The sequence below is a fragment of the Lithobates pipiens genome, unplaced genomic scaffold (assembly GCF_037356315.1).
Source record: "Lithobates pipiens isolate NorthernLeopardFrog02 unplaced genomic scaffold, aLitPip1_a1.2 Scaffold_22, whole genome shotgun sequence".
NCBI classification, from domain to species: domain Eukaryota; kingdom Metazoa; phylum Chordata; class Amphibia; order Anura; family Ranidae; genus Lithobates; species Lithobates pipiens.
In genome coordinates this window covers 191,821,440-191,847,031 of record NW_027507784.1, presented here as the reverse complement: position 1 = coordinate 191,847,031, position 25,592 = coordinate 191,821,440, and the positions used below count along the sequence as shown (strand labels likewise).

Sequence of the window (25,592 nt, the reverse complement as noted above, 5' to 3'; positions counted from 1 at the left end):
ACAAGCAATGTTTTATGGTTCATTTAGTTATAAGATTGGTTTGTTAGAATCATAGACCACAAGGAACACTTGTTTTAAGGTGGAGTGGCTTATATCCTAATAGAAATATTAGGGATTGCGCAGTTCTCTTCTTTTTCTTTTCTTTATACGTATATTACACTTTGGGTATATATTAGAATTGCTGCATCACATAATTTCGTTGAGTATACACTGTAGCGCAGATTTCCTCTTCTTTTTTTCATTGATAGTGAGTGGGCTGGTGGCAGCTTAGGCGCCAGGTTGCAATTTCTGGTCGCATTGGCGACATGGCGCCTGGGGTTTGTCGAGCCCTGTGCTGATGTATGAGCAATTGGGTGAGCAGAGGAAGAGAAGGGCATCAAGGCACTTTTGGGTACATCCAATTGTGTCTCCGATATTCTAAAGAGCACTTTTATGCCATGTATCATGATTTATGCACCTAATCTCAGAAGTTGATGTCCGCCATCTTAAAGCAGCACAAACAGGAAGTCCATAGAAGGAAGTGACTTCTGGACACTCTATGCTCTCCTCTATCATTATAGGGCATTGTGGGGCATTATATTCCTCCTACCTGATTTTTTTTTTTTTTAAACTAATTTTAAGGTGCCATAAACACCTGCCACCTGTGTAAAGAACACCACCAGGTTGCCATATTACAGTGCATTTTATAGAAAATGACTGTGGCTGTTGATTGGAAAGGTCATTTCTAATAACATTCAATCACAATATGAGTTGTCATAATTGTATGCCTGTTGTTGTTGTTATTATTAACCACTTTCATCCCGGGCCATTGTCATGACGTCCGCAGGAACACTCTGTCCCTCCGGGCGGATGTCACATGACGTCCTTGGCTTCTGGCATGGGGGGGGGGGGCGCGTGCCTGTCAGCCTCGATCATGCGTGACAGAGCAGGAACTTGGATCTGTGTGTGTAAACACACAGATCCACGTCCTGTCAGGGGAGAGGAAGACGGATCGTGTATTCCTAGTATATGGGAACACTGATCGGTCTTCTCCTCTAGTCAGTCCCATCCCCCCACAGTTAGAACACACATAAGGAAACACATTTAACCCCTTGCTCACCCCCTAGTGTTAACTCCTTCCCTGCTAGTGACATTTAAACAGTAATCCGTGCATTTTTATAGCACTGACCGCTGTATAAATGTCAGTGGTTTAAAAAAGTGTCCAATCTGTCTGCTGCTTTGTCGCAGTCACGATAATAATTGCAGATCACCACCATTACTAGTAAAAATAATGAAAATGCCATACATCAATAACCTTTTTTTTAGGCGATATAACTATAACCAATCAATATACTGTAAGGCTCGGTTCACACAGGGGCGACTGCGATCCGACTTGAGGTCGCCCCTAGTCGCCTCAGGTCGGACAACATTTAAAAATCAATGCTAGTGAATGAGAGCCGTCTTAATGCACGTTACTGAAGTCGCCTCCGACTTCAAAGGAAGTTCCTGTACTACTTCAATCCGACTTGTAGGCGACTTGTACCTATTGATTTCAATGGAGGTCGCCTCCAAGTCGGATCTCTGTCTATACGGAGGAGACTTTGACAGAATTACTAGCTCTGAAGGGGGAACTCCACACCAAATTTCTGAAAAAAATTTGGCGTGGGTTCCCCCTCCGAGAGCATACCAGGACCTTAGGTCTGGTATGGATTCCAAGGGGAACCCCCTACGCCGAAAAAACGGCGTGGGGGTCCCCTCCAGATCCACACCAGACCCTTATCCGAGCACACTACCCGGCCGGCCAGGAAAGGGGGTGGGGACGAGCGGGCGGCCCCCCTCCTCCTGAGCCGTACCAGGCCGCGTGCCCTCAACATGGGGGGGTGCCTTGGGGGAGGGGGGGAGTGCAGCCCCCCCACCCCAAAGCACCTTGTCCCCATGTTGATGAGGACAAGGGCCTCTTCCCGACAACCCTGGCCGTTGGTTGTCGGGGTCTGCGGGCGGGGGGGCTTATCGGAATCCGGGAGCCCCCTTTAATAAGGGACCCCCGGATACCGGCCCCCCACCCTATGTGAATGAGTATGGGGTACAATGTACCCCTACCCATTCACCTGTAAAATAAAAGTACAAAAAAACCACAACACACCAGATAAAATACTTTATTGCACAGCTCCGGGGGTCTTCCGTCTTCGGGGGTCTTCTCGCCGGACTCCGGAGGAGTCTGGCTTTCTTCCTCGCCGCATGGTGTTGCAATGCAGCCCAAGGCAAGTTGCAGTATGCTGCCAAAAAAATGGTACATGCACATTTTGTTTTATTATGGTGCCCACTGAAATAAATGTGCTACCTAAAACTCAATGCAACAAAGGCACTGCAATAGGGTGCTTGAGCCCTTAAAATGTGCATTTTTGTGGACTGACATATTTGCATCTATTTACTTGAAACAGTCTCATATTCTATCATTTTCAATCGCAATAAGGCTCGGTTCACACAGGGGCGACTAGGGGCGACACGACTTTGGGAAGGCAACCCATGTGACATCAACCCATGTGACACCGCCCCTTGTCCCTATATAAGTGGCAGCGCAGCGCGTCCCTGGCATTCCGGCCGGAGAGAGCGTCGAGTCAACATCTCCTGGAGAAGAAGAACAGAAGGCGGCGGCGACAGAAGACCGGGCCACCGCCTGTATAAGAGCTATAAGAAGGCGCGGTGGCCCGGCAGAAGAACCGAAGAGGGGGACAAGACCCCCGAAGTCAGAAGAAGAGGCCGGCGGCGAGGAAGAAAGCCGGACTCCTCCGGAGTCCGGCGAGAAGACCCCCGAAGACGGAAGACCCCCGGAGCTGTGCAATAAAGTATTTTATCTGGTGTGTTGTGGTTTTTTTGTACTTTTATTTTACAGGTGAATGGGTAGGGGTACATTGTACCCCATACTCATTCACATAGGGTGGGGGGCCGGTATCCGGGGGCCCCTTATTAAAGGGGGCTCCCGGATTCCGATAAGCCCCCCCGCCCGCAGACCCCGACAACCAACGGCGAGGGTTGTCGGGAAGAGGCCCTTGTCCTCATCAACATGGGGTCAAGGTGCTTTGGGGTGGGGGGCCGCACGCCCCCCCTCCCCCAAGGCACCCCCCCATGTTGAGGGCACGCGGCCTGGTACGGCTCAGGAGGGGGGGCGCCCGCTCGTCCCCACCCCCTTTCCTGGCCGACGGGTAGCGTGCTCGGATAAGGGTCTGGTGTGGATCTGGGGGGGACCCCCACGCCGTTTTTTTGGCGTAGGGGGTTCCCCTTGGAATCCATACCAGACCTAAGGTCCTGGTATGCTCTCGGAGGGGGAACCCACGCCAAATTTTTTTCAGAAATTTGGCGTGGAGTTCCCCTTTCAGAGCTCATTCTCTGATTGGCCACGGCAAAAGTCGCCTGGCCTGGGGCGACTTGTAAATCGCCCCAATTTGCGCTGTTAAGTAGTGCCAAGTCGCGCTGTCAATCACTCACAAGTCGTCTCCAAGTTGCCTTCCCAAAGTCGTGTCGCCCCTAGTCGCCCCTGTGTGAACCGAGCCTTATTGCGATTGAAAATGATAGAATATGAGACTGTTTCAAGTAAATAGATGCAAATATGTCAGTCCACAAAAATGCACATTTTAAGGGCTCAAGCACCCTATTGCAGTGCCTTTGTTGCATTGAGTTTTAGGTAGCACATTTATTTCAGTGGGCACCATAATAAAACAAAAAATGTGCATGTACCATTTTTTTGGCAGCATACTGCAACTTGCCTTGGGCTGCATTGCAACACCATGCGTAGAAAAAGTGCATTCCAGTGCCATTCATTTTGAATGGCACCGAATTGCATCATTGTGTGTTACCGCAGTGCAGTAGTGTGAATGGACCCTAAAATTATTGCATGTTATAATGCAAATTTTAGGCTTGATAATTAAAGCGGTTGTCCGTTCTGTAAGAAAATAAAAAGTCAGCAGCTACAAATCCTGTAGCTGATGACTTTTAATAAATGGATACTTACCTGTCCAATGATCCGGCACTGTCCTCACTAGGCATCCAATAGCTCGGAAGGGGAGATCACCGCTCTAAAATTGTTTAGTACGGCAAGCTCTCCCTTTTTTTTTTTTTTTTTTTTTTCAGCCTGCTGGGTTGACCAAAAAAAAAAAAAACACTTCTCCATGTGTACCTGGCATCAGCAAACTCTTGTAATTAGGAACCTCTCAGAAGATGCAAATGCCTAAGGGCAGTTCAATCTTGTTTGACCATTAAATTGCTCTTTATTGTCTGGCCAGTATTGTCTTTTCAAGTCTAGTGAATCTCCATTCTCCTCTTTCACATAAATTACAGAGCTTGACATTAAAAGGCAATTATTTCTCTATGAGAACATAGGGGGTTTAAGAAATAACAAAGCATCCAGGCTGAATCTTTAAACAGCAGAGATCCAGCAGTTTGGAACCTCTAATCTGCATACCTGTATCTGGTAAGAACTCGTCCATACCATTTTATAATATGGGTTACTACAACGCAGGGTAACGCAATGTAGATGTGCATTGCCATTCAAAGTTAATTGCACTCCAACACACATCTGGAGGCCAAGACATGTCATTGCACACCGCAAAGCACAGATGACTACTGTGTGCTCAGTGTGTTGCATTGCGCTGCACTAACAAATAACACAGAAGACCTATTCTATTCAGATGCTGCCAAAATTATAAACTCAGCCTTCAGATGGATACAGTTGCAATTACTAGCAAGTTTCTCACAGCCACCAATTTAAATTAAACTAGCCTTGGGAGTTTGAACATTGTTGATAATACAGGAAGCGGAGACGGGGAAAATTACACAGCCCAGGGGCCAGGAAGTTGTCTCCCTCTGACCCTGTATAGCGCAGTGTGTGCTTGTGCATGCATCGCATTATGGCGCTTGGATTAAGGCCCAACTCCAGCCATAAACTTTTTTTTTGTTGTCAGAGAATACCCAAGAACCACTGCCAGATTTTAGTCTGTGTCCATGTTGAAGAAAGTCCCCCTCACTTCCTGTCACATCAGGATGTGGTGGAAAATTGCTCAGGCTATAACAAAAACTCCTTTTCCCTGTAAAATGGCGATGTGTTAGACCCTCTCCTCTATTCAATTATAATTCTGGTCTGTGACCAGTAACCGCCCCTTCCCTTCTTTCTTGTACTGCTGTCACAAAACTGAAACAAAATTTGGGCTTTAGGGCCAAAACACTGTTGTATTGTGCGCTTACATACTTTGGTGCATTGTGGTGCCATTTATTTTAACGTATGACAACAAAAAGATGAAGTGTAACCCCTAAAGTGATACTAACCATACTGTTTAATTTACATTATTCCTTTTTGTATGTGAATTTATTTTATTTTTTAATAATTAAAAAAAAAAAACATCGAAGCAGTTTTTTTTTTTCTTATACAGCTTTCACATGACCCAGATCTTTCCCAGACTGTCTGCAGGGAAACAGTGGCAGGAGGAGCTTCTAGTCCTCTGCTGCTGGTCACTTGTTAGAATATATATCTCCTATCTATCTATCTATCTATCTATCTCTATCCATCCAATCATTATTTTTTGGCAATAACGTGGTGTGGGCAGAATTCTGCCAATTCTGCCAGTCACAGCCTGTGCCTTAGAATAACAGGGAAGTGAAGCCTACATCAAGCAGAAGTAATATCCCACCCCATTGTGTTTAGCTGGTTAGTGGGCATGGAGGAGTGAGTGAACTGTCATTTACCACTGTGTATACACCCATATGTGTGACTCTTTAGTAACATGGGTGTCTCTGATGTGATGGGGAGGAAATACTTGAAGTAGAATTACGCTGAAAACTGACCATGTTCCCTAGCTGCCAACACTGCTCTGCAAAATCCCCAACTGCAGTGTGGACATGGACAGAAGGGGGAGACAGAGTACAGGCGGATTAGCCAGGGTTTTTGAGAAATACAGAAAACAAATCTCATAGTGAGTATAAACATAGCATGTAATACAGCATTCATTGATTGATTGTTTTTAACCTCTTGCCAACCAGCCGCCATCATTTTACTGCGGCATGATCCTGCGAACCATCGTAGCTATACGTGGGTTCGTGGGATCGGGATAGCAGGTGCGCTCCGCTGGAGGCTTGTGTACGAGCCTTTTTACACTGCGGGGGGTGCTGATGCTCATGGCCGATGGTTTTTGCAGTAATCAATGCATTTTTATAGCACTGATCGCTGTATAAATGCCAATGGTCCCAAAAGCGTCAAAAATGTCTGTGTCCACCATAATGTCGCAGTCCCAATAAAAATCTCAGATTGCCACCATTACTAGTAAAAAATAATAAAAATGCTATAACCCTATCCCCTATTTTGTAGACTCTATACATTTTGAGCAAAATAATCAATATACGCTTACTGCAATATTTTTTTTTAATTTTGTTTACCAAAAATATGTAGAATACATATTGGCCTAAACTGGGAAAAAATTAGCCTTTTTATAAAAACAAAACAAAAAAAGCGTTATTCTAGCAAAAAGTACAAAATATTGTTATTTTATTTATTTTTTTCAAAATTGTCGTTTTTTATTTTTATAGCACAAAAAATAAAAACCACAGAGGCGATCAAATACCATCAAAAGAAAGTTGTGGGAAAAAATGACATAAATTTTGTTTGGGTGCAGCACTGCATGACCGCGTAATTGTCAGTTAAAGCGACGCAGTGCCGAATCATGAAAAATGGCCCGGTCATTCAGCAGCCAAATCTTCCAGGGCTGAAGTGGTTAATGTGGGCTTAATGACACTTTAGGGCATGAGTATTTTTTCTTCTTGTGTCCACAGATGAGGTTTTAATTTACACATTACAGTACATCATTTGCCAGACCATGTTTGCAATGTATCTTATTTAAGCAATTAAAGTGAGCAAAGGGATTTTGTTTGCACTGATGGGCACGGATTCCAGGTTCTTTTTATTTTTTTATATTTTTTTTTATATGGGTTGGCATTCTGCCTATGTTTGGAATACTTTCTGGTGGGGTGGCCCAACACAGAAAAGAAGGAAGTTTTTAGCTAAGCCCTTAGTCATCTGTCCATTTTCCTCGCTGTATGACACTACCTTGTCTGTGAAGTCTTAGTATACTTAATGGGACCAGGTACTTGGCCAAGGTCAGAACTTCCTACAAAGTGTCCTGTTTGATGCATCTCTCTGAACAAGCATCACACACATGGCTCATTGTTTTGTCATATTGCCACAGCAGTGTGCTTTTGGATGAATTTGTTTTACACAGTTGGTTAAGCGTGTCATTCTGATGACGCCCATTTACAAGTAGAAAAGACTACAAGTGGAGCCGGTAATTGTCGAAGATTGCTAGCTTGAAAGTTAGTCGATCATAGCAGGAACTAAACAGCCATGTATTTCTTTTAAGGATCAGGTTATTTTGTGGGCCTTTTGTTAGCCCATGTTAAACCTATACAGTTGCAAGAAATCTGTAAACTCCTTGGAATTTTCTGCAGTAATTTGCCATAAAATGTGATCTGATCCCCATTTATGACACATTAGAGAAAGGCAATGTATTTAAAATGATTTGTAAAGTCCTTTTTTCTAATATATCCCCCAAAAATATATTAAAAAAACATTTTTTTTCCCTCAGTTTAGGCCGATACGTATTCTTCTATATATTTTTGGTAAAAAAAAATCGCAATAAGTGCTTGATTGGTTTGCACAAAAGTTATAGCGTCTACAAAATAGGGGATAGTTTTATGGCATTTTTATTATATATTTTTTACTAGTAATGGCAGCGATCAGCTATTTTTTTTAATTTTTTTTTTATCGTGACTGCGACATTTTGGCGGATGCATCGGACAATTTTGACACATTTTTGGGACCATTGACATTTTAATACAGCGATCAATGCTATAAAATTGCATTGATTACTGTAAAAATTTCACTGGCACTGTAGGAGTTAAGTGTTCCTAGGGGCATGTTCCTAACTGTATGGGGGCGTGTCTGTGTGTGACACCACACTGATCACTGCTCCTGATGACAGGGAGCAGACTTGGTGTGCTGTCACTAGGCAGAATGGGTAGATGCTTTTTACAATTTCATCTCCCCATTCTTGAGCTCCGTGATACGAAGGCGTGTATCTCCACAGCTATCAAATCTGCGGGACCCGCGACCGCGGTCACGGAGCTCTCTGCAGGCGTGCATGGTGGGAAATTCAAAGTAACGTACAGATACGTTACTTTGCCCAGCCGTGCCATTCTGTCGATGTATATGTACAGGAGCCGGTCGGGAACCGGTTAAACTATGGTATGTATCTGTAAATTGATCAATCCTGATGTAATGACTGCCCATCTCATTTCTTGAGGCCCCAAAATGACAGGACAGATATCACCCAAATGACCCCTTTTTTGGAATGTAGACAGTCCAAGGTATTTAGTAAGAGGCATGACAAGTTTTTTTAAAGTTGTAATTTTTGTCATTTTTTTGGAAAATAAAGACATAATCTGTCACAAACTGTCACCATAGTGCAGATGACATGCAGTGATCAATGACAGTATGGAAGAATAAAAACATAATTTTTTTTTTTAACACGCTTTGACCAGAGCAATATAATATTACCATAGTAACAGTGTACTACTTTGGGGAAGTGATCAGTATTCATTGCTATAAGCAAGCATTTTACTGAATAAAATGAATTCATTGTTTTGTTATTAGCTTTGATTGGCCACAGCTGATCACAAGGCAAAGATGGGCTGTGATTGTCTGCACCGTGTGAACGCTATGACCAATCACAACTAGCATCACAATTGTACACAATGGGTAGCTTGAAAGGAAGCCATTCATTGTTTACCACTGTCATGTGACCTGTTGTGATTGGGTACAGTGGTCACATGGTACTGGCCGTGGGCTGGTACAGTGATCAGCTGTGTCCAGTGGACACACCTAGTGACAGCGCTGCCCTGCAATCTGGGAGGACGGCCACCTTGATGAACAAGATGCCCCCTCAGCTTTCAGTTGACTAAGGCTGGGTGGGAAGTGGTTAGTGGTTAAAGCAGAACCTAATTTCAGAAAAATTCCCCTTGCAATCGGCTCCTCTACATTGTGTTGGGATTTAAACTATTACCTGCCTAATGTAATCTTTCATCTACGTGAACAAAATTACTTCTTAAAGTCCACCTTAAGGGCCGGTTCACACTATTGTGATTAGGGCTGCAACTAACGATTATTTTCATAATCGATTAATCGGCCGATTATTTTTTCGATTAATCGGATTAAAAAAAGCTGAAAAAGGGGAGAAATATACACACACGCACACGTGTTCTCCCCCCCCCCCCCCCCGTATAGACGACATATTCCTCCCCTCTCACATGGTGTCACTGCCCCACCTCCTCTCAGTGCTCCCCTCCCCCCCTCCGGTGTCTCGGGTTTTCTCACCCCCTTCATGGTGACAGCGGCTCCTCTTCGGTGTGCCGGGGTGGTGTGGGGCGGTCAGTCCGGACCCGCCACACATGACTCGGCCGACTCCTCCAAATGGAGCGAAGGGCACCCCGAAGCCGGGAGATGGATGCACGCATGTGCAGAGCACAACCTCCAAACACGGCAGCGCTGGAAAGCGGCCTGGCGAGGGCTTAACGCTCCTGCGCTCTGCGGCGGGTCTATCGGAAGGCTGCTGGGTAGAGGGGGGAGGAGGAGCCAAAAGCAGCACAGGCGCATTGCTGGCGGGACATCAGCTGGGTGGAGAATGCAAGCAGGCGTAGCTGCGTGGCCATGGACGTGGTGCATGCGTAGGACACGGGAGGATACACAGGATTCTAACGGACCGACGGGGGAAGGTGCAGACTAGGGGTGCAACGGATCAAAAAACTCACGGATCGGATCGTTCCTCGCATCAGAGTCACGGATCGGATACATTTTCGGATCAGCAAAAAAAATGACACTATCCCCGCCCCCCACAGCCACATTGTTTATTTAAATAAAAGGTATAACACTATCTCCCCCCCAATAAAATGCAGCTTATTACAAGCATAAAAACATAGTCAGCATATCACTGATGATTTGCGCCAAGCTCCCTACCGATCAAAGTTCCTCCAAACAGACCGCCGTGATGAGTCCCGGGATGCCTATTGGCGCAAATCGTCAGTGATATGCTATGTTTTTATGCTTGTAATAAGCTGCGTTTTATTGGGGGGGGGAGAGATAGTGTTGTACCTTTTATTTAAATCAACAATGTGGCTGTGCCGAGCAAGTGGAAAGGCTTAGATAGGATTAGATAATGACTAACTACTATCTAATAGATAGTAGTTAGTTATAAGGTTAGATTAGGTAATAAATGTAGTGGTACCTGCATAAAAGAAGTTTTGAATGAGGGCAGGCAAGGCATCCAGCGTGCCTCCTCCAGAATTCCTTCACTTGGACTGACACAGGCTGAACGCTGCGCTGGGGGTGACGTCAGCGCGCAGCTCGCCGCCGCCGGGTATACCAAGATGGCCACCAGCTCCGGAGCTAGGCCGAAGCCTTAGAAAAGGCCGCGGCCTGCTCTGCGGATCGCATGGTGCAGACCAACTAATCGATAATGAAAATCGTTGACAACGATTTTCATTATAAATTATTATCCATAATATCCATTAATTGTTTCAGCCCTAATTGCGATCACATGTAATTTACAGCACACTGCTGTTCACATTACATGCCGTGTCTGTGCGGGTGCGATGTCAGCCATACAGTATAGCTGATATAGCACCGCATTCGGTGCAAACACGCACAGGACCCTTTCTTCTGTTCGGGCCAGAATCGGATCACATGCGTGATCACACATATGCAATTCTATTCATGTCCAAACTGTCAATTCGCAGTGCGATATGCAAGCTGAAATGGGGGTGTCGTTAACATATAGTGGCACTCCGCAGCAATTTGCATATGGCAGTGTGAACTGCCGTGCGTGCCGGGTGCGATGAGGGAACCAGCAGTTGATTTGCAGGGTTCTTGCGCTACAATAGTGTGAACCGGTCCTGACTGAGTTTTACTTAATTCACTACAGTTCATATCATTATTGAAGATCGTTTTAATTTGGTTTATTGTACAGCTGCTGATAACAAGTCATAGCATGGCAATATTGGAATGACTGCAACAGTTTTGAGAACATCTGAGCAAGGCAATTGGTTATGACAGTAGACTTCCTGATAAAGCTTTTATGTTCCTTTGTCTCCAGAAGGCAGATGCTATTTCTAAGGTCAGCATCTACTTCCTGGGCTAAGGTGTTGGTTAACACATGACCTGATTATAAAAAGCTGATGTCTTGGTATCTTTTCTATCCTTGTCTGTGTACACAAGACTTGCACACATCATTTACAATGTACTGCAGGGCTGGGGAAGGTTAAGGAAATGACATCATTCTCCCAGACAGCACCCCTCAGGCCTAGGCACAGTCAGATGACAGGCATTCAAAGACTGCTTTATAATAAGAAATGGTAGTTTCTTTTTTTAAGTAATACTGGTGCTGTACAGTACATTGTGACATGTCAGGAATGTATTATTCAGCCCAACTCAAAAAGGGCGTTTTTGCAATCACTAACTTTTGAACAGATTAAAAAAATGTACAGCCATGGCCAAACATTTTAAAAATGACACAAATATTAATTTTCACAGTCTGCTGCCTCAGTTTTTATTATTGCAATTTTCATATACTACAGAAAGTTATGAAGAGTGATCAGATGAATTGCAATTAATTGAAGTGCCCCTCTTTGCCATGAAAATTACCTTAATCCCATAAAAAAACATTTCCACTGCCCTGCCATAAAAGCTGTGGCAGGGCAGTGGAAACCAGTCACACCATCAGTGTGACCAGCTGACACATCGGTGATTATTTTATAACACAAGTGTTGATGAGAACAAGGTGGGACATCACTCTGTAATGCTGATTGAGTTAGAATAACAGTCTGGAAGCTTTAAAAGGAGGGTGGTGCTTGAAATCATTGTTCTTCCACTGGTAACCATGGTTACCTGCAAGGAAACCTGTGCAGTCATCATTGCTTTGCACAAAAAGATAACCGGCAAGGATATTGCTGCTACTAAGATTGCACCTAAATCAACCATTTATGGGATCATCAAGAACTTCTTCAAAGAAAGATTTAAATTATTGTGAAGAAGGCTTCAGGGTGCCCAAGAAAGTCCATAAAGCAGCAGGACTGTCTCCTACAGTTGATTAAGCTGTGGGATCGAGGCACCACCAGAGCAGAGCTTGCTCAGGAATGGCAGCAGGCTGGTGTGAGTGTATCTGCACGCACATTTAGGCAAAGACTTTTGGAGGATGGCCTGGTGTCAAAAAGGGCAGCAAAGAAGCCACTTCTTCCCAAGAAAAACACCAGGGACAGACTGCTATTCTGCAAAAGGTACAGGGTTTGGATTGCTGAGGACTGGGGTAAAATATATATTTTTTTTCTCTGATGAATCCCCTTTCCTCTATTACTTGGGGAATCTGGAAAAAAACCTGGTTCATAGAAGAAAAGGTGAGTGCTACCATCAGTCCTGTGTCATGCCAACAGTGAACCATCCTGAGACCATTGATGTGTGGGGTTGCGAAGGGAGTGGGCTCACTCACAATTTTGCCATGAATAAATAATGTTCCAAAAACATCCTCCGAGAGCAACTTCTCCCAACTGTCCAAGAACAGTTTGGTGATGAAAAATGCCTATTCCAACATGATGTACTGTACAGCACCACTATAAGGCAAAAGTGGCTTGGGGAACAAAACATCAAAATTTTGGGTCCATGGCCAGGAAACTCCCCAGACCTTAATCCCATTAAGAACTTGTGGTCAATCCTCAAGAGGTGGGTGAACAAAGAAAATCTGACAAACTCCAAGCATTGATTCTGCAAGAATGGGCTGCCATCAGGCAGGATGTGGCCCAGAAGTTGATTGACAGCATGCCAGGGCAAATTGCAGAGGTCTTGAAAAAGAAGGGTCAGCACTGCAAATATTGACTTTGCATAAACTTAATGTGATTGTCAATAAAAGCCTTTGACACTTATGAATTGCTTGTACTATACTTCAGTATACCATAGTAACATCTGACAAAAAGATCTAAAAATGCTGAAGCAGCAGACTCTGAAAATTAATATTTGAGTCCTTCTCAAAACCTTTGGCCACGACTGTATGGTATAGTGGTTTTGTATATATTTTCTTAATTCTTAAGACTAAAACCAAATTATTACATGTACATCACATTGCTACATACAGCAGGCAGATCTTTAAGACAATGTTACATCAGGCTGCACATACCACAGAAGAGGTGGATGGAGGAAGTCTCCCCCTGTGGGACATTGTATTCTGACAGCAGCTCCTGCTGCTGTCAGAATACACTGAGCCGCTGTGGCAGATCAACATATGTCAAACGGGAACAGCCACACGTTGATCTAAATTTCTGCAGAACATAAAATGTTTACCCAGGGTCCAATCAATATTAAAGATGGCTCTGCAGTGAAGACAGACTGCAGACATGCTACTGCTAGTGATCACTGCCTATTTTTGGGCCATTTGAAAATAAATTCTCTCATATTTGTGCTGCTTACAGGCTATATAAAGATTTACATTCTTTATACTGCTATTGCCCAAGCTACAGTGGATATAAACAGTCCACACACCCCTGTAAAAATGACAGATTTTTCAGATGTAAAAAAAAATTAGATCAAGATAAATCACTTAAGAATTTTTTTTTTACCTTTTTATTTAAAAACAAACTGAAATTGTTAAGTAGCAAAAAATAAAATAAAAAATGTGGTTGCATAGCTGTACACATACTTTTATAATTCGGGATGTAGCGGTGTTCAGAATGAATGATTTGCATTTAACCACTTCCCACCCGGCCAATGCACATATACGGCCGGGTGGGAGCCGTCTACTTCTGATAGGACGTTCAGGAACGTCCATCAGAAGGAGCGGGATCACGCACATGCCCGCGCAGCGGCGCGATCCCGATGCGCCCGTGTCACCTGGACACGGGGCATCTCAGATCGGCAGGAGGGCTCTCTGATTGGCCCTCCTGATGACACGATGGCCGTGTCCAATCGCGGCCGTCATGTGATGTAAACAAACAGCCGGTTGCTAGGCAATCAGCTCCTCCTCTCCTCACACAGAAGTCATCGCTGAGGAGAGGAGAGCAGATCGCTGCAGCCGGCTGATGATCAGTGAGTATGAGCTGTTTTTTACAGCTTTTTACTCACTGATCACCAGTCTAGTGTAATACACAACACACCACCCAGTATAAACACAGTCCCCACATATGTCCCCAAAACATACATGTCCCCAAAACATACATGTCCCCAAATAATAAAAACACATGTCCCTAATAATAAAAACATGTCCCCCACATATGTCCCACTAAAATCACATGTTCCAATGATTATCTGCACATGTATATACGTGATCACCTGCACACATATGTACATGATCATTTGCATACATATGTCCGTGATCACACAAACCAATTATTATACACTTAACGGAATTTTTTTTACCAAAAACATGTAGCAGAATACATTTTGGCTTAAATTTATGACAAATTTTGATTTTATTGGATTTCTTTTAAAATAGAAAAAAGAAAATAATGTTTTTTTTCCAAATTTCCGCTTTTTTGCGCTTATATCGCAAAAAATTAAAAACTGAGCCGTGAATAAATACCACCAAAATAAAGCTCTATTTGTGCAAACAAAATGATAAAAATGTCATTTGGGTACAGTGTAGCATGACCGCGCAATTGTCACTGAAAGCGCTAGAGCGATGAAAGCTGAAAATTGGGCTGGGATTGAAGGGGGCGAAAGTGCCCTGTATTGAAGTGGTTAAAAACTGATGTTAAATAGTGTCAGTACACAGCTGCCATCAATAAAAATGACTGATTAGGCCCATTAGTTTAACTGCTGTTCTAGTAGGATTTTTCTGACAGCAGTGGCTGGTACACACGATGAGATTATTAGATGAATGACCCCCCCCCCCCCCCCCTTTTTTTTTTTAATGCTTATCTCGTATAGAAAATTTAAGCGGTTATGAAAACTTTTCATACGAGCGAATACAAATTCGGAAGTGATGTAATGTATTGTATTTTTGGACGACAACTGTACAACGAAAATTGTATGATCTGGTATCATACTAGATGTTTTTCCCTTGAATAATGTCTGATCTGTCGTGATCAGCTGTGTGCTAATGATCAGATTATTGTAGGGTCGATTCGAAAACGGTAATTTTTGTACGATTTTCTGATCGTGCGTATGGGCCATTAGGCCTCTTGCCAGTTAAAATGGTAGTTAAAAATGCCACGTTTTTTACAGACTTGGAATTAGATGCATTTTTGCCTATGGAACAATGCACACATCTGAGTAAAGATCAGTAATACGGTGAGTACAGAGCTGTAAAAAAAAATATAGAAAATTCTACATTTGAGTGCAGTAAATTACACACGCAAGTGTGTGTTGCTCGCGCTCTCTTAAATGTATATTACAACAAGAATTTTACTAGTTCATATGCACCTTTTACATGTCTATACTCATTATTACTCAAGGTCTTTACTAGGGTTGCACCCTTGTACTCGCCGATTCTGCTTACCGATACACTAATATGCAGCACTGATGAGGCATGGACTGTCAGTAGTTTTTTATTTTAATGGTTTTTTACAATGCTTTCTTTTTGGGGAAGGGGGGAGTGGACGCTGTGTATGTATGTGTGTGTGTTTTTTTTTTTTTTTTTTTCTTGCTTTTATTACAAATTTTACATTTTTTTTTTTTTAATCAACCTTGTTGGGGGGTTTGGTGAGATATCAGGGGTCTAATCAGACCCTTGATATTTCCCCTTTGACACAGAAAGGGACTGAGCACACAGATTCCCCAGTCCCTTTCTCTGTAGCCTTAGCTTCACTGTAATGAATGTATGGGAGACAGCAGCTCCTCTCTATTCATTAACTGAAGCATCGTAAATACAGTTTACAATGCTTAGTTATGAATGGACAGAGTCAATGACTCTCTGCCTTCAGAAAAGGAAGGAGTAGGTAAATGACAGATTTACTGGCTCCTTCCTCCGCCCTCCATCACAGATTCGGAACAAGGGGGACTGGAGGACAGAGAAGGGGGGGGGCACGGAGGGGGACTGGGGGAGCAGCACGGGGAGGTGGGGGGGCGAATTGGCATGGAGAACACGGAGGTGGACACAGGGGACAGTCAGGGGTGATCGGTAGTTAAAAGCACGGATCTCCCTGTATAGATTTCAGTAAAGCAGCTGAAAGCTGCAGGAGTGGGAGGGGGGAAAGGAGGAGAAACGGCTGTCAGCTGCTTTATTAAAATCTATACAAGGAGATTGGTGCTTGCAACTCCCCCCCCCCCCCCCCCCCCACTGCTGCACTGGTCACCCCTGACTGCCCAGGTATCGGATTAGGCATCAGACCAAGTACTTGTGCAAATGCTCGATATCGGCAGAGGCGGCTCTCTAATTAGGCAAATTAGGCGATCGCCTAAGGCCCCGTAGTCACAGGGGCCTCGCAATCGACTATTTTGCTTGTGATCAATCACTGTTATCAAGGTCTCATCCCAGTCCGGTGGCAGCAAGTGCGGGGAGCGGGACAGTAGAGGCCTCTAGGTGGCGCAGCGGCTGGATGACAGACCCGGCTCCAAGGCATGTGGATGGCATGTCCATGTTGGACCCGCACTCTTCTCCTTTAGCCTGTGCCGCTCACCAGACTTCTCCACACCTGCCTCCTATTTGGTTCTGCAGTCGGAGGGGGCGGGGTTGCTGAAACTATCCAGCTGAGCTGCCCTATGAGTGTGAAGAGGGAGGAACTCTTATGCTGCCTGGCCGACCGTGGAGAAGGTGAGTGCCTGTGCCGTGCAGCCTCCCTGTGGGCCTGAATAGGAGGAGCGGTGGGGAGACTGCACATAGTGGAATTGATTTTTCCATATTACTCCTGCAGCCGCTGAATGTCTGCAGGGAGGAGAAGAGGAGAAGTGATCATTCAGTGGCTGCATGGAATAATATGGAAAAATCAATTCCACTATGTTCAGTCTCCCCACCGCTCCTCCTATCTAACTTTTTCTGCATCCCCCGTACTCTCCAGCCCCTCCTTGTGCTACCTGGCTCCGCCCCTCCATGCGATCCCTGGCTCCACTCCTCCTTCTCTCCAGCCCCTCCGTGTGCTCACTGGCTCCGTCCCTCCTGCTCTCCAGCCCCTCCTTGTGCTCCCTGGCTCCGCCCCTCCTTGTGCTCCCTTGTTCCACCCCTCCTGCTCTTGGGGTCCTCCTTTTGCTCCCTGGCTCCGCCCCTCCTGGTCTCCAGCCCATCCTTGTCCTTCCTGGCTCTGCCCCCATTTCGCCAGAACCCCCTGCTCTCCAATTCTTTCTGCCTCCCCTCTCAAGCTCTCCCCCAGCACTCTCCGCCCCCAGCACTCTCCGCCCCCAGCACTCTCCGCCCCCAGCACTCTCCGCCCCCAGCACTCTCCGGCCCCAGCACTCTCCGGCCCCAGCACTCTCTGGCCCCCACCCCCCAGCACTCTCTGGCCCCCACCACCACTCTCTAGCCCCCACCCCCCAGCACTTTCCGCCCCCCAACCTCCAGCACTCTCTGGCCCCCAGCACTCTCCACCCCCACCCCTCTCTGGCCCCCACCCCCCAGCACTTTCCGCCCCCCACCCCACTCCTCTCTCTTACTCCTTCCCTCTCTCCCTCCCCCCCTTTTCCCTCCTCCTCTCTCTCTCTTCCCTCCCCCTCTCTCTCGCTCTCTCCTTTTCCTCCCCCCTCCCTCCCTCCCCCTCCTCTACTCTCTTCTCTCCACCTCTCTCCCCTTTTGTGCACCCTTTCTCTACCCCTCTCTCACCCCCCTCTCCCTCCCTCTCGCTCACCCACTCTCCCTCCCCCTCTCACTCACAATGTCTTGCTCCCCTCCCTCTCTCTCTCTTTCCCTCCCCCTATCGCTCACAATCTCTTGCTCCCCCTCTCACTTCCCCTCCCCTCTCTTTCGCTCCCCCTCTCTTGCTCCCCCTGGACTGTGTTGGGATCCCCCCACTCTACTTCCTCTGTGGATGTGGAATGACTCCCCCTCCCCATTCTCCCAAGACACAAGAAATTCTTAGAGGGGTTGCCACCTTGCTGGGCACCAGATGTTTTAATGGCTGCATATGTCTGATGGGTGAGGAGGGTGCCACGGAAGGGGTGCAGATGAACTGTGTGCTAGATCTGTCCATCTTTTTCAGCCACTTTTATTGCTTGAATTTTTTTTCCCATTATGGGCGTGGTTGGGGCCTCATGTGTAAGTTTTGCCTAAGGCTTCACAAATCCTAGAGCCGCCTCTGGATATCGGCACTGATGCTAGTATTGGTACAACCCTAGTCTTTACAGTTTTTCTACTCTGGGACTTTCTATCAACAAGTTTCTGAGTAAACATTGGTGAATTAGGATGGCCATGCGCATGGGACCTTACCCAGTTGCCTCATACAGCACAAGCCATGGTCAAAGAGCTTAAAAAACAACAAAGGGATCTCATTGTTGGAAGGGTAAGTTTCCAAGCCATTACATATACCATGTGTTGCAGTAAAGATGGTTATCAACAAGTAGAGAAAATATAGCACAACCTTTTTAATTAAATTGTGCATTTTATAGGTCATATTAAAGCAGTAGTAAAGTCTGTTTTGTGACCTTTCCACACAGGTAAGCTTATAACAAAAGCTTCCCTGTAGATAATATAAGCATCTCCTAAACATTCGCTGTTTAGGAGATATTCACTTGTTTTGCAGCCAGGGTCATCAGTGAATGTGCCATTAATTCAGAGCTCTATGCTGCGGGCATAACTCCCGTGTGCATGGCCGGAGCTGGCAAACCTGGAAGGAAGACCGGGTTGTAGTTGGAAGCAAGACCTGTCAGCAGTGACAGTGTGCCTCTTGGAGGGCTTTGTTTTTTCCGGCAAGTCTATTTCATAACGTGCTAGTGTGCGATGCATACTGGCACATTATGCTATTAACGTGCAGGGACACCAGATTTTTTTTTTTTTTTTTTTTTTTTTACTTCTGCTTTAAATGTGGAAAAACTTCAGAAATATTTTATCCTGGCATTTTTACAGGGGTGTGTAGCCTTTTTGCATCCAGTGTAAATCCATTTTAAAACATCAAAGTAAAAAATACTGAAGCATTCAAAAGACCATGGGGGGTCACACCACTCGTATTATTTAGTTTTCAATGGGTTTTATGTAGTGTACAGCCCTTTGGTCTGACTATACAAACTGGTGCACCATGTTTATAGGTTTTGCCAGGTACCTGCAAATCTGTTTTAGCATTGACCTGAGGTTCATGGGCAGGGCGGGTGAGTGACCTGAAGGACAGTTATTTGAACTGATTATCGGAAGCCTGCTGCCAGTATATAGAAATCTTTGAAGAGTGTGGACATGGACAATTTTATTCTTTGGGGGTAAGTACATTTCCTGATATTTTAAAACATTGGGTTAACATTATTCTACAGTTTAGGCTTTTATATTTTGACAGTTGACAAATGGTTGCATGAGCGATGTATTAGCGATATGTTTAGGCATGCATATAATTAAGTCATTTTCTATTCCTTTAGTCTGTTGCTAAATGGATACATTTTTCTGACCTTCTAGTAATTATTTTCATTGAGATTTATGTCCAGCCAAAACTTTAAAAATCTTTTTTTTTTGATGGAGTAAGGATGGGTTGGAAAGCCTTTTAAAACGAACAGTGGCAAAACAATTTATGACTTTTGTCTATAGATTTCATAGTAAATAAAATATTTTTTTTCAATACAATATTACAAAGATAATACTGTGTTTTGTACTGAAATTACATTACACTGATATATATATATATATATATATATATATATATATATATATATATATATATATATATATATATATATATATATATATATATATATTTCAGTGTAATGTGATTGCTGATCGATAGCCATTTAGCTAAAGCTTAAAAAAAAGATTTCTGGTCCAAAAGGGTACACAGACGTGAGCGCTGAGCTATCTATAATCCATTTGTAATTTTTTGAATTTTTTATTTTTTTTGACTACAATGTTTCAGTAAATATTTTTGGTTTATTTAAACAGATCATATTCCGCATGTTATGATTTTGTGCCTTTAGGGCATAACTACTACAAAAATCTCATAGTGGGCCTTCTGCAATATTTGTTTTTTGTATTATCTGTCTCATATAATTTTATGTTGGTGAATGAATTTAAAATTCTCTTGGGCAGATAGGAAAGATTTCCTTTCAGAGCTGTTAACAATAGCATATGTCTTTGAGTGTAATGACTGTCGGCACCTTTTCTCTTTAGGTTTTCTGTACTATTGATTTTAATGTGTGCCAATGTAAAAGCGATATGGCATCTGTAATTATGATTCTTCTAAAAAAAAATTTGTAATCATTTTATGTGCACTGCTCTCTGAAGAACCATCCATGTTTGGATCACTCTTTAGAGAGCATTTGACAGGCAGTGAGAAGTAATTGTATTGCCTCCTCCCCACCTGCTTTAACCACTTTCAGACCGGACCATTTTGCTGGCTTAAGACCAGACCACTTTTTGCGATTCGGCACTGCGTCGCTTTAACTGACAATTGCGCGGTCGTGCGACGTGGCTCCCAAACAAAATTGATGTCCTTTTTCCCCCCCACAAATAGATCACCCCTGTGGTTTTTATTTTTTGCGCTATAAACAAAAATAGAGCGACAATTTTAAAAAAAAACGCATTATTTTTTAATTTTTGTTATAATAAATATCCCCCAAAATATATTTAAAAAACACTTTTTTTTTTTTTTTTTTTTTCCCTCAGTTTAGGCTATGTATTCTTCTCCATATATTTTTGGTAAAAAAAAATTGCAATAAGCGATTGGTTTGTGCAAAAGTTATAGCGTTTACAAAATAGGGGATAGTTTTATGGCATTTTTATTAATAATTTTTTTTTTAACTAGTAATGGCGGCGATCAGCGATTTATTTTTATTTATTTTTTTATATTGTGACTGCGACATTGTGGCGGACACATCGGACATTTTTGACACATTTTTGGGACAATTGTCATTTATACATCAATCAATGCTATACAAATGCGTTGATTACTGTGTAAATGACTCTGGCAGTGAAGGGGTTAACCAGGGGGTGGCAGTGTAGGGGTTAAGTGTTCCTAGGGGCGTGTTACTAACTGGGGGGGCTGGGCTTTGTGTTAGTGAACACTGATCTCTGCTCCAATCACATGGAGCAGAGATCAGCGTCACTTGTTGCTAGGCAGAACGGGGAGATGCTGTTTACAACGGCATCTCCCCATTCATCCGCCCTATGAGACAATCGAATCCGTGGGACCCGCGACAGAACTCACGGGGGCCCCGACCGGCACACGAGCGTGCCGCCGCAGGCGATAGCAGGGCGGCATTTAAAAATGGACGTACCTGTACGCCAATATACCTGCCCGTGTGATTCTGCCGACGTACATCGGCGTGCGGCAGACGGGAACTGGTTAAACCCTTTACCCCACACAAGCAACCCCAGACTGAGCCAGTGAGCCTCCGGGGACCATTCCAAAGCTACTTTTCCCTGTTATTCCTCCAAGAAGGACTAATCAACAGTTTAATTCTCATTAATGCTGATCAAAGAGGACACGCCAACCAGTGATGTTACTAATTTTAAGTTCTTCTTTAAGGGACATGCGTCTCTTCTGAGACAGTTGTCCCTTCCTGTGGGCAGAAAAAGTGGGTGGTGTTCTGGAATTGGTGTGTAAGTCTTCATTGCTGTTTTGGTGGCCATTCTGAGAGGAACCTCCCTGCCTGCCTCAGATGCTGGATTGGCTTTATAATCGCGCATGCTGACCATTCTTATTAGGGGGTCACACTCCATCTAGTAAACCGAGCATGAGAGTGAAGGGTGTCGCCTGGCTTTGTTCAATACATAATCGGTCCAAACACTGAAAGTCTCACATGTGGTATCGCCATACTTAGGAGTAGCAGAATGTGTTTTTGGTTGTAATGATATATCCACAAAAAAAAAAAAAAAAACAGTTGTTGCCAACATCCCTAGAAGCATACAGTAACAAACCGGTTACCCCCAAATATGGGACTTAAAAGGCAACAAGGGGTCTTCAAACTAGGATACAATTTACAATGCTTTATTATAACATATAAAAGCATGGAAAAATTCAATGCAATATGGTACGGTTTAAAATATATGTGAGCAACAGTTTAGTACTCAGTAAATAAAATAAAATAAAATAAAATGTAGTTAACTGTGCAGGTGAAAAATAATCATGATTCAAAAAAAGAAGAAGCAACTGGCAAACACACAACAGAACATTTGTGTAACAACATATAAAACAACAAAAGATTGCGGCACTAGTGTCTAATGAATAAAACTGGATAATAAATACACAAAAGTGTCTAAGTGTCCAAACACTCCTCCTGATTCCTAGAATGAAGGATACCAGACACCCAAAGCGATCAGTATTGAGGTGTTTAAAAAGCAGGAGCCAATTTGAGTAGATATAATCGTGGGCCTGATAAAAATAAAAAGTGGGCATTTAGTTGTAAAAAAAAAAAAAAAATAAAAAAAAAAATTGAGTTCAGTATTTACTAGCTTTTTGGACATACTCAAACTTCAATTAATGCGAAACACACGCAGTTTAATTTACTTTATCACTTATTTTTCTGTAGATGGATGATAGCGCTGTAATTATTTTCATAATAAAAAATAATCTCAGTACCTTTATCAATATCTACAACTGTCACATGACTGCAATACAGAGTAAAAATAGATATCAATAAACTGTTTTAAATTGTCCAAACAAATCTAAATATATATATATATATATATATATTGGATGAAATGTATATTATTTGTTTGGCAATAACATGATGTGGGTGGATTTCAATACTGTTTCCTTGTGTCATTTAATTTTATTACAAAAACGTAATTTATGAATTTATTTGTTTTCTTTGTATATATGGATCGCAAGGCATTGACATGTGGTGAAAATTTCATGTCAATAGCACCTTTTTAGAAATCTATTTATCTAGATGCTTTTTTTTATTCGCTGTGTGTGATATATATATATTTATTTATATTTTACACAGTATCTCCCTCACATTTTTGTAAATATGATGTGTTGTCACGTGACAACACTGAAGAAATTACACTTTGCTACAATCTACAGTAGTGATTGCACAGCTTGAATAACAGTGTAAATTTGCTGTCCCCTCAAAATAACGCAACACACAGCCATTAATGTCTAAACTGATGGCAACAAAAGTGAGTACACCCCTAAGTGAAAATGTCCAAATTGGGCCCAAAGTATCAATATTTTGTGTGGCCACCACTATTTTCCAGCACTGCCTTAACCCTCTTGGGCATGAAGTTCACCACAGCTTCACAGGTTGCCAGTAGAGTCCTCTTCCACTCCCCCATGATGATATCACGGAGCTGGTGCATGTTAGCGACCTTGCGCTCCTCCACCTTCGTTTGAGGATGCTTAATAGGGTTTAGGGCTGGAGACATGCTTGGCCAATCTATCACCTTTACCCTGAGCTTCTTTAGCAAGGCAGTGGTTGTCTTGGAGGTGTGTTTGCGGTCGTTATGTTGGAATACTGCTCTGAAGGGAGGGGATCATGCTCTGCTTCAGTATCGCAGTACATGTTGGCGGTCATGGTTCCCTCAATGAACAGTAGCTCCCCAGTGACGGCAGCCCCAGAAGACCATGGCACTCCCACCACCATGCTTGACTGTTGGCAAGACACACTTGTCTATGTGCTCCTCACCTGATTGCCGTCACACCGCTTGACACCTTCTGAACCAAATACGTTTTTGTTCTCATCAGACCACAGGACATGGTTCCAGTAATCCAAGTCCTTAGTCTGCTTGTCTTCAGCAAACTGTTTGCTGGCTTTCTTGTGCATAATCTTTAGAAGAGGCTTCCTTCTGGGATGATAGTCGGACCAATTTGATGCAGTGTGCAGTGTATGATCTGAGCACTAACATGCTGACACGTCCCCCCCCCCCCCATCTCCCATCCCTTTAACCTCTGTAGCAATGCTGGCAGGAATCATGTGTCTATATCCTAAAGACAACCTCTGGATATGACGCTGAGCAAGTCCACTCAACAGATTTGGTCGACCATGGTAAGGCCTGTTCTGAGTGGAACCTGCCCTGTTAAACCGCTTTATGGTCTTGGCCACTGTGCTGCAGCTCAGGGTTAGGGTCTTGGCAATCTTTTTATAGCCTAGGCCAGTGATGGCGAACCTTGGCACCCCAGCTGTTTTGGAACTACATTTCCCATGATGCTCCACTACACTGTGGAGTGTATGAGCATCATGGGAAATGTAGTTCCAAAACATCTGGGGTGCCAAGGCTCGTCATCACTTGCCTATGCCATCTTTATGTAGAGCAACAGTTCTTTTTTTTTTTTTTTTCAGATCCTCGGAGAGTTCTTTGCCGTGAGGTTCCATGTTGAACTTCCAGTGACCAACCAGTATGAGAGAGTGAGAGTGATAACACCAAATTTACCACACCTGCTCCCCATTCACACCTGAGACCTTGTAACACTAATGAGTCACATGACACTGGGGAGGGAAAATTGCTAATTGGGCCCAATTTGGACATTTTCACTTATAGGGGTACTCACTTTTGTTGCCAGCGGTTTAGACATTAATGAATGTGTGTTGAGTTCTTTTTAGGGAACAGCAAATTTACACTGTTATACAAGCTGTACACTCGCTACTTTACATTGTAGCAAAGTGTAATTTCTTCAGTGTTGTCAAACAAAAAGATATAATAAAATATTTACAAAAATTCGAGGGATGCACTTGCATTTGGGAGATTGTGTGTGTATATATTTGACATCAAGAATTGTTGCTTTAATTTCCCACAATTTGAGATAAACTTGCAGAATAAAAATACATTTAACCTCTGTTTTTCATACACCAGTCAGGGAACAGTGCAACTTGAATCTTTTATTCAGATAAAAGATATGAGCGATGTTACATCCCATGGAAAATGGCATTAAGCCAGAAGTTGTTTCTGATTTTGTAAAACTGCAATTTCTTACATTCCACAGAAAATGTTGCCTTTTGGACTGACTTGTACTGTTTCAGTGAAGATATGTGGCGCTCCGAGAGTTTTTATCACACATGGAATATAGCGTGTGATACATACAAGTGTGTGTGATATTTATTTTATATACACAGTGGGTAAAAAAAAAAAGCATCTAGATAGATTTCTAAAATGGTGCTATTGATATTTTCACCATGTCAATAACAACCCTTGCTATATATATATATATATATATATATATATATATCTATCTCAAATTTTAGAAATTAAGTTGTGTAATAAAATTAAATGACACAATATTATATATTTATATATAAAAAAAATTATTTATTTGAAAACACATGAGATCTCCATGGGGAAAAAAATATGCTGGAGTTCTATACTGATATGGACTGCGTAAAGTATTAAGAATGAAAGGATGCAACATCATTTGATGGAAATGAAAATTATCAACCTACAGAGGACTCAATTCAAAGACACCCTGAAAATCAAAGTGAAAAAATTACACAGCAGGCTAGTCCATTTTGCTGAAATGTCATTGCAGCAACTCAAAATGGT

General features: G+C 43.2%; 1 protein-coding gene across 5 annotated transcripts in view; it reads left to right on the top strand.

Moving 5' to 3' along the window:
* The window catches only part of MYO1B (myosin IB), a 420,293-nt gene that overhangs the window by 22,541 nt on the left and 372,160 nt on the right, over positions 1-25,592 (top strand). Inside the window, exon 1 of one of the 5 annotated variants that reach the window (XM_077448747.1) lies at positions 19,286-19,387. The exons of the other annotated variants lie outside the window; for them this stretch is intronic. The gene's annotated coding sequence lies outside the window, so the exon portion shown is untranslated. Of the gene's footprint in view, positions 1-19,285; positions 19,388-25,592 lie in introns of those variants that run through there. 5 annotated transcript variants of the gene reach the window in all.